This window comes from Hypanus sabinus, chromosome 4, assembly GCF_030144855.1.
Source record: "Hypanus sabinus isolate sHypSab1 chromosome 4, sHypSab1.hap1, whole genome shotgun sequence".
Lineage (NCBI taxonomy): Eukaryota > Metazoa > Chordata > Chondrichthyes > Myliobatiformes > Dasyatidae > Hypanus > Hypanus sabinus.
Genome location: NC_082709.1, coordinates 107,766,823 through 107,781,439, shown reverse-complemented (window position 1 = coordinate 107,781,439; position 14,617 = coordinate 107,766,823). Strand labels below are relative to the sequence as shown.

Sequence of the window (14,617 nt, the reverse complement as noted above, 5' to 3'; positions counted from 1 at the left end):
GCACTCCAGCCAAAGGTCTGGAACATCAGTTCAGAGATTTGAAAGCAAATCGCACAAGAACACAAGAAATAGGAGAAGGCGCAGGCCACTAGCCCCTTAAGCCTGCCCTGCCACTCAGTATCACTGTGATACATCTACACTGGCCTCAACTCCTCTCCTGCGTCAGTTCCTCATATCCCTCAGTTCCCCGATCCTTCCAAAATTTGTTTGCTTCCTCTTTAAATACCAGCAATGATCACAGAATCAGGTTTAATGTCACTGGCATATGTCACGAAATTTGTTGTTTTGTGGCAATACATTTTTTATCTTTGCAATACACGGTAAAAAATACAAATGACAATTAGATATATATAATTAAATAAGTAGTGCAATAAGAGAGCAAAAAAAAAGAATAATGAGGTAGCGTACGTGGGTCCGCAATCTGACAAACTTGTCCTGAATCATTGAGTGTGAGTCTTTGGGCTCCTGTACCTCCTCCTCTGAGGTGACAATGACAAAATGGCATGTCCTGGGTGATGGAGGCCATTAATGATCAATTCCATGTTTTTGAGGCATCGCCTTGTGAAGATGTCCTCAGTGGTGGGGAGGCTAGTTGAGTCTGCAACCTGTGCAGTAGCCCCTTCTGATTCTGCCCTCACTCCACATACGGTTTTGCACAAGTCACCAGACCAAATAAAGTGACTCGGCTCAGCAACAACCCTTTTCAAAGATGAATAGATGAAATGTCTGATAATGTGGAAGACACATTGTGCAACATACTTAGGACAATAGAATTCATTCTGCAGTTGGATGAGTCAATATTGCCAAGCAACAAATCTTTGCCTCTCAGTTATGTTAACTTTATAAAAGTCCAAGTGTTGTTATTTGCAAGGGGCCTAGAAACAGACATGAAGAAGGAGTCAATATTTTGGGTTGTTGAGCAATTTTTCAAAGAGAAGGACATTCCTTTTACCTACATTCTTGCTTGTGAAACAGATGGGGCACCATCGATGACAGGACACCACCGTTGGGTTATTACTTCTTTGTAAAAAGCTGTACCTAATATACAGTGTTTGCCATTAACCATGTAACTCACAGATAACATTTTATTAAAGAAAACCAAAGTGTGATTGGCTGCATAAGTCATTAAATATTATCATCACAGTGGTAAATAAATCAGGTCCCATGTTCTCGGTTCTTGACCATTTTGAGAGCTTTGTATTGAGAACGATGAACAGTTTGAATGCCTCCTTTGCACACAGAAGTCAGGTGGCTCTCCAAAGGAAAATGTCTCAGATGTTTTTATACACTTTTTCAAAATGTGATAAAATTCTTTGAACCCTCAAATGCTTCAAGCAGTAATTAACTCAAGAATATTAGCCATGATGTTGTTTATTTGTCAGAATTATTCACAAAGTTTACTGAAATCAGTCTTCAATTGCATAAGAATGAGAAGAATCTTATCAAAGTCCAATCAGTCACCTCCACATCTACTTCCAAGTTAACCTCATGTAAGTGCAATCGTAACCTTTTCCAATTACCGAGCCCCTCTGAGTTGGAAGGGAAAAAAGAATACCAGATGATGATCTTCGAGTATACTGTGCCCATCTGGGTGGGCTGCATAAGTCACGTCAGAGATTTCAGAACCTTCTCCCGATCACAATTCCAGATTGGGTAATAAATTCATTCTGAACACTTTGTCAGGAAATGCCATGTAGAGGAAGCTTGACCCAAACACAGAACAGTGGAGCCAATTTAGCAATAAACTGCAAAATAACAAGCCAGAAGGGGCCACAAAACAAGAGGGGACAGATACTTAACATGATAAGGCAACGAGGTAACTGAAGGCTGGGAGTAACTGGTTTGAGGCTGGCTGGTTTATGTGAGTGAACAAGGGCTGTGGATGAGAGCTGGGTTTAAATAGGCTGCAGGTGAGGAGTCGGAAATGAGTGGCAGGTGACTCCTGTTAGTTGGGTGCTGGATGGATACAGGGAGGAGGCTTCATTTGAAGGCCTGACAGGAAACCCCTCCCCCACAGCCAGCCCGACAGACCAGGATGATCTAGAAGGTTACAGTGGAACCTCTCCAATGAGCAATGGATCCAAGGTGTAACTGGATGGTACCCAAGATCTCTCATCTGGGTCATACCCTTTCCAGTCAACCAGTTTCTGCACACACCGTCCACGATGACACGGATCCACCAACTGGCAAACGGTGTACTCTGGACCAGCTTCCACCATCCTTGGTTCCACTGGTGGGTCGAGGGGTCCATGGACAATGGGCTTCAGGCAGGACACGTGGAAGGGAGGTGTGATCCTGAGAGATGGTGGCAGTTTGAGACAGTGACTGGATTGATACCATGGGTATTCCTAAAGGGAACAATGAACTGAGGCGAGAGCTTGCAGGAGTCAGTGGGCTGGGACAGAATTTGGGTGAATAGCCAGACACAGTCCCCCAGGCTGGAATACCGACAGTTGGCAGCTGGAATGGCCCTCGTGCCCTCTTCCAAGCATTCCTGTGGCAAACCATGGCCTGGCAGATGAGACCTCTGCTGTTGGCTCCTCTGTGAGGAACAACAGGGCTTGATAGCAATGAAGCACTTGAAAAGGTGACATACCCATGGTAGAGGATGTGTGTAGATTGTGGGGCAGTTCAATCCAGAGCAGATACTTCTTCCACGTAGGAGGGTTAGAGGTGGCAAAGCATCTCAGAAACTTCTCCACATGCTGATTGGCTCTTTCTGACTGACCGTGGAGGCAAACTCCATGTCGGAGAACCAAGTCCACTGTCTCAGCGGCTGATGGAAGTTTGGGGAGAATGATGACGTGGGCTGCCTTGGGGTACCAGTATGGCACTGTTGTGGTCACCGTGGCCTGATGAAAAGGTGGAAAGTCCCATGGTGACGTGGGACTACAGGGTCAAGGACCGAAGGAGCCAAGAGGACTGCTGGGTGGAGTGTTTGGACTGGGCACAGCAAGGGCAGGCAGCCACAAACTGATGTAAACCTGTGATTATGCTGGGGCACCAGAAAGTCCAGAGTCCATCTTGTGCCTGGGTGGCCAGAGAGGGCTGACTGAGCACCTCAGAGTACATGGACGCTGGCACATACGAATGGTTGGCAGGCGTGTCATTTGGAGCAGGCTCGTGCTGCAGGGCCTGGCAGATCTGGTTTTCAAAATACCAGATGATTGGAGAGAAGACCTGTGAGGATGGGCTAAAGGTCAATCTTTGTTTTGGCTGGATCATGACAGGGCATTTGCCTTAGTGTTTTTGGAACCGAGTCAGTAGGAGATGGTGAAATTGAATTGCTCCTAGAAGAGGACCCAGTGAGTCTGACCTGGGTTGAGTTGGTGGGTCTGTTGTCTGGATATGAGATTCTGGTGGTCAGTCCAGATCAGGAAGGGCTCGGTGATTCCTATCAACCGATGTCCCCATTCCTCCAAAGCCCATTTAATGAAGAGTCGCTCCCTGTCTCCTACTCCATAATGGTGTTACATAGAGCTAAACTGTGTAGAGAAGACACAAGGGTGATTCTTCCCATTTGGTCCTTGGTGGGAGAGGATGGTGCTGGCGCCCATGTCAGATATGCCCATATCCACCACAGAAGGTCCACAGGAGTTTGGATGATGGAGAATGGGAGAGTGGTGGAGCTCTTTGGAAGTTTGGTCCATGGCAACAGGCCAGGTTATACATGAGGTTGGGGATTTGGTGAGGGAGGTGGGAGGAGCGGCGATTTAGCTGTAGTTTCAGATGAAACAGCAGGAGAAGTTGGAGAACCCCAAGAAGGTTGGTAGCTGTTCGAGGAGCGCGGCTGGGGCCAATCAATAATGGTGTGCACAATCTCTGGGCCCTTGGTTATGCCTTGGGGTGAAAGGACGTGACCCAGGAAGGAAATGATAGAGTTAGTTTTCGAGGAGACGCTGAAGGACTGAATGGCCATGACAGTTTGGCCTTGGGGTCCTTGGAGAAGATGAGGATGTTGTTGCGGTAGACAAACAGACCTGTGTAGCATGTCTCAAGAGGATCTCATCGACGAAGGCTTGGAAAATGGCTGAGTTTTGGAAAGCCCGAAAGGCATCCCCAAGTATTCATAGTGGCCAGTGGGTGTTATGAACGTCATCTTCCACTCATCTCCCTGGCGGACTCTGCAGATCCAGTTTAATGAAGATATGGGCTGTCCATCAAGGGGAGAGAGAGTAACAGTTCTTAATGGCGATTTTGTTGGTTTCACATTAGTGACTGTAAGGATGAAGACTCCTATTGTTCTTTTTGACAAAGAAGAATCCAACACCAGCTAGAGCCTGCGATGGTCAAAAGAAGGCGTGCTGTGGCATTTCGTCAATCTAGTCGTTCGTGGCTTGGGTCTCAGGACGGGAGATGGAGAACACGAGGAGTGGTGGCCAGGCGGCAGTTGATTGTGCTGTGTATTGAATATGATGCTGGCTTCCCTTTGACAGCAGATGGTTAAGTCTTGGTATTCCTGAGGGAGTTTGGTGAGGTCGAGAGTTTCCTCTGTCTCCATGGATTTAGTCAGCTGAGGTGTTCCAGCAGGTAGGTCCCCACCTCGCCAGTGAACCGGGTGGCCAGGTGAACTGGAGGGGGGTTTTGGGTGGAGAGCCAGGGGTAACCCAAGACGATAGGAGTGTTGGGTGAGTCGATCAGGAGCACTTTGATGCTCATGTGCAGAGGTTGTGTGCACGCTCTGACCATCACAGACCCCAGGGATGTCCATCAATGGCTGTGACACATAAGGGGTCAGAGATAGGGTTAGTAGAAAGTCCAAACTGCACACACACAGTCCGGTCCAGAAAGTTGGCTACTCACACTCCCGAGTTGTGTGGAGGAGGGCAGGGAGAGTGCCTCCGGCTATGGAGCTGGAATGGGAGGTGAGGGGACCTTGTCAGGTAAAGGGCCCCTTGTCTCTACCCGGTGGTGCCATTTTCCCAAGTAGACGTACAGTTGTTTCTCCATTAGCGTTCATGCTCTTTGCGGGTTAACGGAGTGCTCCCTAACTACACGGGCTCTGGAGGCATTGATAATGAGGGTTCTGCAGCATGAAATGGCTCTGGGCACAGAACTGGGGTTCTGGAGGTGTTGATAATGAGGGTCTTTCAGCCTGAAATGGCTCTGGGAAAGGAACTGGGGTTCGGGAGGTGTTGATATTGAGGGTCTTTCAGCCTGAAATGGCTCTGGGAAAGGAACTGGGGTTCGGGAGGTGTTGATAATGAGGGTTCTGCAGCATGAAATGGCTCTGGGAAAGGAACTGGGGTGCTGGAGGTGTTGATAATGTGGGTCTTTCAGCCTGAAATGGTTCTGGGAATGGAACTGGGGTTCTGGAGGTGTTGATAATGAGGGTCTTCCAGACTGAAATGGTTCTGGGAATGGAACTGGGGTTATGGAGGTGTTGATAATGAGGATTCTGCAGCCTGAAATGGTTTTGGGAATGGAACTGGGGTTCTGGAGGTGTTGATATTAAGGGTTCTGCAGCCTGAAAAGGAACTGGGTTTCTGGCTGATGATCTTGTGGGTTGTTCCATCAGACGCTTGTCAATTTGGACGGTCAGCGTGGTGAGGACTTTGAGGTCCGTGGGGATCTCCTGGGCAGACAGCTTGTCTCTCAAGTGCTCTGAGAGGCTGTGAGGGTATTGGGCCAGCAGTGCCTCTGCATTCCAGCTGCACTCCGCTGTGACGGTCCTACATTCCGCGGTGTAATCCAGCACCGAGCGTGAGCCTTGACATCTGTGAAATATCTGATCCACTGCCCCGGATGGTCATAAACCCGGCGTGTCTCAGCAGTGAATTCCTCATAGTTATTGCAAGTTGTGGTTTTATTGTCCCAGCCAGGTCGGAGCTCGCCCAGTCAACAGCGAGACGATGAAGGTGAGCTTGTCTCGGTCCGTAACGTACAGAGATCAACGTGTAAGATGCACTGGGACAGGGAGCTGCGGCATCAGGTTGGGGATCCAGGGATGTGTATGGGCACTGGGATCCGGGATGAGAGGGAGGAAGCTGACCATCGTGAGATTGCTGTATCGAGATGGAGAGTGGCAGGCAGATGGTCAACGGTTTCCTGTTGCTTCTGCATCATGTACTCATATCAACAGACGACTTGGATCAGCGAAGCATACTCTGCTGTGTTACTCGTTGGTTCTCTCATCCTGTCGGGAAATGTAGAAGAGGCTTGGCCCAAACTCACAGCAGCGGAGACGATTCAGTGGCGAGTGATAACTTCAATAAACCGCTAAATTAGAAGCACGAGGAGCCACAGAACAAAAGAGAACAGATATTTAACCCAACAAGGCAACAAAGTAATTGAAGGCTAGGAAGAACTGGTTGAGGTTGTCTGGTTTGCATGAGTGAACAAGAATGTGGATGAGGGCTGGGTTTAAATAGGCTGCAGGTGATTGAGTTGGAAATGATGGCCGGGTGGAGACTGGGAGGAGTCTGCCTGTGCAGGCCTGATGCCCTTGTAATGAGGAATTAATGGGAAGGGTGGAGGAAGAACTGATCTCACTACAAAATGGCTTTGAGCTGAAGCTGAGGTTCATAAAATCATATCAAGACTTTTTGTTGCATTAAGAAATCTCCTGGACTGTCGAAAAAGGACAAAGTTGCGTATTCCCTTTCCAACATCATATTGTGTGGAGCACAGTTTCAGTGCAGTTGCCCAACATCTTTCAAAACAACGAAACAGACTGCAAGTTACTGAACGTGGGGACCTGAGACTCCTGAGTGCCATTCAGCCTGATGTTGAGAAGCTGATCTCACTGCACCAAGCTCATCCATCTCATTGAAAGGTGAAAAAGCACTGAAGTAGTGAATAGTTGGACTGTTAATCTATGCTTTAAAATTGTGGATGAAACTTGTTTTCACTGTAATTAAATTAAGAAATAATTTTTTTTGTAGCTATAAATAGATTTCAATAATTTCTGCAATTATCTGTTACTTTTTGAATTTGTATTTCCTATTTCTTTCACTGCACATCAGAAATCGTATTTCTTTATAGTTTTTATGTAATGGTTGGAAAGAGGGAAGATGGGTGCTGGGGATGTGTTCTGGGTACCAAGGGGGCAGTAACACAAAAGATTTTGGGAACCAGTGAGTTAGAATACTCTCCACAGTACATCTGTAGAAATTTGTGGGAGTCTTCAGTCTCTTCAAACTTGTAATGAAATACAGCCATTGTCATGCCGTTTTTGTAAGTACATCAATATGTTGGGCCCTGGATAGATCTTCAGAGATGTTGACACCCAATAACTAGAAATTGCTCACCCTTTCCACTGCTGATCCCCCAATGAAGACTGGTGTGTGTTCCCCTGACTTTCCTTTGCTAAGTCCACAAACAATTCCTTGACGTAAAGTGCAAGGTTGTTGTTTCTTTAGCCTCTTTGATAAAGAATTCCAGAGGTTCTGGGAATCTTGTAAACCAATAATATCACCCCTTATTTGTCTAATGCCGAAACTATACAAGTCTGCTTGGCCATTTGTGATAAGACAATTGTCTCTTGCCAGGAATTCACCAGGTGGATCTCTTCATTACTTCCAAAGTTAGTTTATCCTTTCTTAAATAAGGGGTAAGAACTGTGCCCAGCACTCCAGTTACAGTCTCAACACCCTGTACAACACTATTTCTCAACTGCAGCTTCCAGACAATAAAGATTAGTGCGCCATTGACTGCACCCATCCGCTTACTTTTTACTCTCATGTACATAAGCACCTCAATCTCAAACCAGAGGAAATCTGCAGACGCTGGAAATCAGAGCAACACACACAAAATGCTGGAGAAACTCAGCAGGCCGGGCAGTGTCTATAGAAAACAGTACAGTTGATGTTTCGGGCCGAGACCCTTCAGCAGGAGCGAAGGACAGGGGAGACCTCAATCTCCCTCGACTCGAGTTCTCTGAATCCCACCACAGCAGCTGGGGGGTTTGAACTCAGGTAACTAAATAAAAATCTGGACTTAGAACAAAGAGCAGTAGAGTGCAGGCACAGGCCCTTCGGCTGATGTCTGTGCCAAACTGAACAGCAACCTACACAAAACACTACATGCCAGCACCTGGTCCATTTTCCTCTTTTCATGGGCCTATCTAACTGTCTCTTTTGCATCTGCCTATACCACTTCCTCTGGCGGTGTATTCCAGACACCCGTAGAAAAAAACCTTTCCCATAAATCTCCTTTAAACTTCCCCCTCCTCACCTCAAAGTGACACCCTCTGGCATTTGACATTTGAAATGGGAAGCTGACTCTGACTATTCACCCGATCTAAACCTCATCTTAGTATTCTGTATATACTTCTCTACCGGATTATTGTTTAAACTCACCAAGGTTGCTAACACTCTCCAGCGAGTAAATGTGATGTTCTTCCCTAGTCTGCACTACATAGTATTCCAGACCCACCGATCTGCATTCCCAGATTGGGGTTAGTTAGGGTGGACTGGCCTCAACAGCAATGTGCTTATCTCGTGAGTGAATAACTGGGAAAAAGTAAGATGCAGTGAGTGCCCAGGCTCAGTGTGCTATTGCAGAACTGAACAGTAGGGGTCAGTGTCTGCTCAGCAATCAGCCCTGAACCCAACGATGGAGACTTGAAAAGTCATTACACATTTTTCCACGCAGTTAGCCACCTTCATTTGCAGTGCATACAAAGACAGCAGCCTGCTTTGAGGCAACAAGATCTCAGGGCACAGTGGAGTGATGGAACAAAGGAGCACGTGAGGGCAGGGGAGGAGTGGGGCAGAATCGGGCAGCAAGAACGTGCAAACTCCACCCAGACAGTGTTGGAGGTCGGGATCGAACCCCTGTCAGGTGGTGCTGACCACTTTGCCGTGGTACCACCCTCCAAGGTTGCTCCAAGAACTCCATGCACTGAGCCGGCCCATCCCCAGTCACTGCAAACAATGGCTCATCTTATTAAGTGTTAATCTCCTCCGGGAGGTTAACTCCACTCTGTTAAGTGAAAGTGTGGAACTGTTTTCCAAGTAGAATTTATGACCAACCTCTTTCCCCACATAATCTGTACATTAATGTTTAATGGGATATAGATGGATCACATGGACTTTGGAATTTAAGATTCTTGTACACATTGTAATGAAAGCATCCACTGAGCCTGAAACTCAAGGTCTCTGCGCAGGTTTATTGGAGAATTGCTGCCTTCGTATCAGCTGTGCCTGGCTCAGAGGGCTGCAGCACTGACTCAGTTAATCCCTCTAGTTCAATCAGTGTGGATGCTCTTGGCGGGGGAGCACCCTGAGGCCCCCTCTGTTCCCTCGAGTGGAAACGGGAGATGCTGTGACATTGTTCTAAGTTCCTTGTCAACACACAGCTGTCAATCGGTTAATTTAGTGGGATCTCTCCATGCACGTTTATCAGCTGGGGTTCTTTCATTCCACCTATGAAGTTCAGCATGTCCCTGATGACTCTTATCAATTTTTCTAGAGGCACCTTTGAAAACCTCCTGCCCAGATGTATTGCAGCTTGGTACGACAACTGCTCTGCACGGAATTGCAGAGAGTTCTGAATGTAACTTTCCACCGTCTCCGTCAATACCTTCTGCTGCCTCAGGAAAGCAACTAGAAAGAAGGCCCGACAGCGGCTGTATTTTATTCGGGGTTTGAGGAGGGTTGGTTTGTCACCAAAGACACTCACAAATTTCTACAAATGTACCATGGAGAGCATTCTAACTGGCTGCATGGGGTGAGGGGCTACTGCACTGGATTGAAATAAACTACAGAGATTTGTAAACTCAGTCAGCTCCATCATGGGAACTAGCCCCAGTAGTGTCCAGGACATCTTCAAGGAGCGATGCCTCAAAAACGTGTAACAGCTCGCTGTTATGAGAGACCTACATCAGTACCTGTTTTCACTAACCAAAGAGGATTTTCGCTTTAACAAATACAAGATGCCCGCTTTATACCCCGAAAAAGACTACCATGACCATGAAGCCTTGTGCAGGCAGTTGTTTGCTCATGCGTGTACGTGCATATGCATGTATGTGCTTTTGCGTGTACGTGTTGATCTTTTTCCTCCAAATCGATTTTTGCTCGCTGTCTTCCTGATTTTGATAAGTGAGACTACACCGTACCTACAATATTTCTACTTTATATAGCGTGTATATTTATCATATCATTCCTGCTTTTACTATATGTTAGCGTTATTTTAGGTTTTATGTGTTATTTTGTTTGATTTGGTAGGTTATTTTTTGGGTCTGGGAACGCTCACAAATTTTTCCCATATAAAGTAATGGTAATTGCTTCTTCGCTTTACGACATTTTGGCTTACGAACGGTCTCATAGGAACGCTCTGCCTTCGGATTGCGGGGGAAACCTGTATCATGTATTCTACTGTATTGCTGATGCAAAGACAACAATTCTCACGACATGTGCCAGTGATATTAAACGATTCTGATATATCGAAGCCCCTGCTCATCTGGGTCACTCTCTGTTCTCCCCTCTCTTGTGACAAAAGCTTGTGAAACATTCTACCTGACTCAAGGACAATGTCTATCCTGCTGTTATCAGACTCTGGAACCCATATGCAATAAAAGATGAACTCTTGAATTCTTCTCTCCAGCCTATCTGGTCTTTGTCTTTTCACTGCCCTTTCTCTGTAGCTGAAACACTCTATTCTGCATTCTGTTTACATGGAGTGATTTGTCTGGATGGAAAGCAGAACAAAAGCTTCTTTCTCACTGTATCTCAGCACAAGTGACTATAATAAACCGATTCCAGTACCAATCGAATAGAAAGTACAATCGCAAACACCAGAAAGTCTGCAGGCGCTGGAAATCCGAGCCACACACACAAAATGCTGGAGGAACTCAGCAGGCCGGGCAGCATCTGCGGAAAAGAGTATAGCCAACGTTTTGGGCCGAGATGTCAACTAGGAAGTGCTGAGGAACTTCCAGAGGTTGTGAAACTTGTTTTCTTTCCACCGGAACCCAGCTCCCTCAGGAGTGAAGCATCCATGCTGGAAATGAAACTTTTAGCTCTCCCCTTCCCAGCTGACTCACTTCCCCATCTGTAAGTTCAAGCAGCCCCTTATTACTGCCATCACGCCTCCTTTGATAACAACTGATTTTTCTGCACAATATTCTGACTAACAAAATACACACACGCCTCCCACAAAATTGCCCTAGAAAGGGAGATGATTGCCCAATCAATTTCATCGCTGCTACAGCTAATGAAGAACTCTCAGAGGATAAACCTCTGGTTGTTTAAAACTCTAATGTAAAATGTGCAACTATAAAAGCAACCACAGCTTCCCAGCAGCATCTTTGTCCTTGCCCCTCTCCGGAAATTATTGGTGCAACTTGTTCTTATTTTGCCTTGGGAATGGCCGGCTGCCAGTGTGATTTCGCAGCATCCATTGTTCCCAAGGGGGGAGTGCAGTCAGAAAGGAAGTTGAACAGCTGCTCGACCAACTGCCCATGTGTGGTTGATGGCTGGTACGTACCCAAGCCTGTTTCTGTGCTGAGTATCTCCCTAGAGTAACTAATCCAATCCTAGTTCAATAATCTCCTTCACAGCAGCTCCGTCACCTCACCAGTCATGTGCCTTCGTTCAGTGGGGTGAGTGAGCCAGGGGTCCAGGCCCAGGAGACACACCTCACTCAAGCATGGAGACAGAACACTTCAAGCACATTCCTGTCTGTACAGGCCAAATGTGCTGACCTGGCCCTCGGAACTGGCCATCCCTCGATAACCCTCGCTATCCTCAGTCAATTAAACCACAGGAGGTGCAGAGGGAGGATGTCTCCGGAGGAAATGCAGGATGTCCTCTGGGACATTCTCCCGCAGCACTCGTCACATTACAGTACTAAAGGAGGTCACAGAATGAAGTAACGTGTTTGGTGAAAATCCCAGAGCAACAGAAAATTCTTATTCCCCCATCAGTGAGATTTCGTTACGGTCTTGCACCTTTTTGTCTACCTGCATCGCACGTGCTCTGTAACTGTTACACTCTATTCTGCAATCTCTTACTGTTTTTCCTTCCTACTGTCTCAACATACTTATCTTTTGAAGTGATCTGTATAGATGGCTTACAAAGCTAACTTTTCACTGGATTTCAATACGTTTAATAATGAACCAATTCACTGATGTTGTATCCCTGACCTCAGCACCACTCCACCTGTCAAATTACCCATCAGTGACTTCAGATTACAACATCACCCTCCAGTCTAGCTTCCCCTATAAGTTTTAAACAAAAGCCCAATGGGTCAGGCAGCACCAGTTGTGAGAGAAAAGTATGACCTGAAGTGTTAACTCTGTCTCTTGCTTTCCACAAGTGCCGAGTGGGTCCAGCATTTCCTGCTTCAGCTGTCAGATCACCAGCTTCAGACATCGTCTGTGTTTTGACTGTGTTGTAACAGGGAACACAAGTACACAAGGGAAGTGTGGAAAACTGGGACAATGTACAAAGCTCTTTGAAGGAATAGTTTACGTCTGTGAGGAACTACGAACACAGCGGGAACAGTCTTTCAACCCCCATTCAACAGGTTCATGTATGATCCTTCACCTTGGAGCAACTTTCCTGCACTGAACCCAAATCCTTCTTTCCTTAGTATCCACACTTCTGTGGATCTTTGTTCTGGATCTCCTCCATGAACACGTCTCCACAGTCCTCTTGGGTAGAGAATATCAAGATACATTGGCCCTCTGAATGAAGAAGTTTCTTCTCATCTCTGTTGAGTCTCTTACTTTGAGACAGTGACCTCTCATTTTAGCCGAGGGAAGAGACATCCTTTCAGCACCACCTGGTCAAGCTCTATGAGCATCTGGTCTATTACAAGAGATTGCCACTCATATGTTTTCTCTAAACTCTAGAGAGTAAAGACCAAGTCAGAATAATCTCTCTCAGTTGTACTGTGTCCCATCCAGAAATCAGTCTGGTGAGCCTTCATTGTAATCCTCTATTACAGGTATACCTTTTCCTAAGCAGGACAATCAGATCTGCAGACCAAGATTCCAGAACCTACCTCAGCATGGCACTCTACAATTATATACACACACACACACACACACACACACACACACACACACACACACACACACACACACACATAATTACATATAAATATATATTTATGTAATTATAGTAATCCTGTACTCATATCCTCTTGCAATAAAGGCCAACATTCCAGTTGCCTTCTTAATTGCTGGCTGAGGTTACGTGCTATCTGCTAAGGATTTCCGTACAAGGACATCGGATCTTCATGAGCACTAACACTAGGGCAAGGATATTTCATTAGGAATTTGAGGAGATTTGGTTTGACACCTAAAACGCGGGAAAACTTCTACAGATGTATCCTGCAGAGTATTCTGACAGGTTGCATAACCGTCTGGTATGGGTGGGGGAGGGGCAACTGCTCAAGATCGAAGTAAGATGAGGAACAGCTTCTACCCCAGAGCTGTGGCCCCATCACACCACTCCCACAGAACAATGACTGAAACTGTGAGCACACACAAGGACTCAAATACTTGCACTAACAGCACTTTGTGCATTACTGTGATATTCTGGTGCTGCTGCAACTTATTTTATGCTACTTATCTATTTAATACCATTTTTCTATTACTGTCTTGTTTTTATCTACCGCTTTGTTTAATTGCCTGAGAGGAATTTCGTTGTACCTGTGTACAATGACAATAATGATCATTCAATTCAATATAAAAAGTTTGTAAATTTAGTCATCTTCAAGGAGCTGTACAGTAGGAGGACCCCCACCATCCAGGACATGCCCTCTTCTCATTGTTACCATCGGGAAGAAGGTACAGAAGCCTGAAGGCACACACTCCGTGATTCAGGAACAGCTTTGTCCTCTCAGCCATCCGATTTCTAAATGGACATTGATCACTACCTCACCAAAAGGTACATTTAATGTCAGAGAAATGTATATAATATACATCCTGTAATTCTTTTTCTTCACAATCATCCACAAAAACAGAGGAGTGCCCCAAAGAATGAACGACAGTTAGACGTTAGAACCCCAAAGACCCCCCCCCTCAGTTCCCCCCTCCCATGCACAGGCAGCAGCAAAGCAACGATTTCCCCCCCTCCCCACCAGCAAAAAAGCATCAGCACCCTCCACCGAGCACTCAAGTGTGCAGCAAAGCATCAATAAAGACACAGACTTGCAGTACCCCAAAGACGACTCGTTCACCTGGTAATTCGACACACCACAGGCTCGCTCTCCATTTCACCACTTATTATTCCAGTTTTTGCACCACCTGTTTAACTATTTAGTACACATATATACTTACTGTAATTCAATTTTTTCCTGTATTTATCACGTATCACACTGACCTGCTGCCGCTAAGTTAATACATTTCACGAGACATGCCGGTGATATTAAACCTGATTCTGATTCTGACCTGTGTCAGAGTGCAGCAAAGGGAGCTTCGCAGCACCAAAGATCAGGGTTCAACCCTGACCTCATGCTATCAGTGTGTGAGGTTTCCATGTTCTCCCTGTGACCGTGCTCTAGCTTCCTCCCACATCCCAATGATGTGTGGTTTAATTGGTCAAGGTGTGGCTTAATTGGTTAATTGCCCCAAATGTGTGGGTGGGCAATAGAATCTGAGGGGATTTGATGGGAATGTAAGGGAATAGGGTTCCAGCAGAAATTAGGAAATTGGAGGGCTCTC

The 14,617-nt window shown here is 46.2% G+C and overlaps 1 protein-coding gene across 10 annotated transcripts in view; it reads right to left on the bottom strand.

Moving 5' to 3' along the window:
• Positions 1-14,617, bottom strand: part of enox1 (ecto-NOX disulfide-thiol exchanger 1) — a 516,884-nt gene that overhangs the window by 17,283 nt on the left and 484,984 nt on the right. The gene's annotated exons all lie outside the window — the stretch shown is intronic.